The 1,872-nt window shown below is 39.2% G+C and overlaps 1 long non-coding RNA gene across 1 annotated transcript; it reads left to right on the top strand.

Moving 5' to 3' along the window:
- Positions 1–1,089: 1,089 nt before the first annotated feature.
- Positions 1,090–1,635, top strand: LOC129743564 (uncharacterized). Its single transcript, XR_008736616.1, has 2 exons — positions 1,090–1,239; positions 1,337–1,635. It is a non-coding gene; the product is annotated as an uncharacterized LOC129743564 (long non-coding RNA).
- The last annotated feature ends 237 nt before the right edge of the window (positions 1,636–1,872 follow it).

Below are 1,872 nucleotides of genomic sequence, written 5' to 3'. Positions count from 1 at the left end.
GTTTTTTATATAGTTCATCCTCTTCTATCTTACGCATAAAGTTCTGCATAATTTTCCCTTTTGAAATAAACTAACAGTCGTTCGATTAGAAAGCGGGAGTGGCTGAAATTTTGGCGGGCGGTAGGAACCAACAGGTTGAGGAATTGGCCGTTAGAGAATAATATACCGACACCGATGGAGCCGCTGCTGACTGTTGGATATGTTGATTTCCGATGAAGCCGCTATGCTGATTGCTGGAGATATGCTACACAAAACAAGGCTGAGAATCTGAAGGATAAGTAAAATCCAGTGGAATCAGCAGCAAGGTATGGTGCTGGGGCAGGTTAGTATTTTCATCCAATTTATAATCGACGAAAAACTGAAATTTGACTGTTCTTTGTTTGCAGGTAAATCCAACATAAATTACCAAACCACCAGGAAAGGCAGCTAGGATGTTCATGTGTTAATTAAGGAAAAGAAATGTTAAGTATTGTTGATTGTGAATAAATTTTAATAATGTTTAAAAAAAAGCTTTTGTTATTTTGGTGTAAACAAATATGAAATTCATGTAAATATCGAATGGAAACCATTCCGAACCTACAGGAATACTTCGGAACTCCCTGCAAATTACAGGAGAAAACTGTTTCGAACCTACAGGTGCATTTGACAGTTGTTTTCCTGAGCTGATTCTCTGTCCTGAAATCGTCCTGTAATTTCAGCTGTTGAAAATACAGGACGAAATCCTCCCGACCACAGGAGAAAAGATTAAGTGTGTACACACTAAGATTGGATTTATCCTGCTCGGGACCGTGATTCTCTGTACCACAGAAAAACTGCTCAAATCAAACGAAATTCGAATAGAAACTCTCCCGAATCTTGGGACGCTTCATCTCTCCTGAAATCCGATACAAACTTGCTACGAAAGCACAGGGACTTGAAGCATCCCCGTAAATTCAGAGCAGTGTTCTCCCGAATCACTGTAGATTGATTGCTGTCAAATGTTTTCTTTCCTTTGCTCTCCTGCCTTAAAAAAACAACGTGATTTTTTGTCTCTTTTTTACCATGTGTTTTGCGCGTGTTGCGTTTTGTTCGATCCAAAATCATCAACTGTCATTTTTTTTCACTGTTGTTGATGCTCGGTAGCCGCTCACGAGGAGATCTATGTGAACCACAAGTTGTGATTGAAGCTGAAGCCCTAAAGGAAACAAGAGGACATGACATTTGGCTGGAGTTTACAAGCTGTCCCCTATAACGATTCCGGTAAGATTGCTTTTGCGTTGGACTGAAATTTCCAAATATATTTTTTAAAATTTTAGTCACACCCTAATTTTGTCTCATCTTGTACTTCATATTACAGCTCCAGAGTCCGTGGCCTCGAGGAATCAGGATCCGACAAAACTTGAGATGGACTACGACTAGGCTGATTCGGGCACAAGATTTCCCTGCCCCGGTTTGGTTCGTGTTTGGTCAATTAATCTCGCCTCAGGCTTAATGGTATGGCCCCGAATCGCCATTTATTTACAGAAGGAATGATGAGGAACTGCTTCGTTTGTGTGATGTGTATAGTGTTAAAGTGAAAATTGTGAAAATGTGTCCACTTTGGAAAAAAAGACATTTCCTTAAACATTGGAAAATATATTTAATATGAAACATCAATTGTGTTCTTTTTTTGCATAGATTGGGAATAATTTTAATAATAAAAAAAGAATAAGAAGATTGGGTAGGATAGAGTTCACTGCAAATCACAGGAGAAACCCGTTTCGAGCTCCCTGCAAATTACAGGAGAATATTGTTTCGAACCTACAGATGCGTTTGACAGCTATTTTCCTGAGCTGTTTTGCTGTCCTGAAATCGTCCTGTAATTTCAGCTGTTGAAAATACAGGACAGAATCG

Source organism: Uranotaenia lowii, chromosome 2 (genome assembly GCF_029784155.1).
Source record: "Uranotaenia lowii strain MFRU-FL chromosome 2, ASM2978415v1, whole genome shotgun sequence".
NCBI lineage: Eukaryota > Metazoa > Arthropoda > Insecta > Diptera > Culicidae > Uranotaenia > Uranotaenia lowii.
The sequence above is the reverse complement of the archived record's forward strand: the minus strand, read 5'-3'. Positions and strand labels throughout refer to the sequence as shown.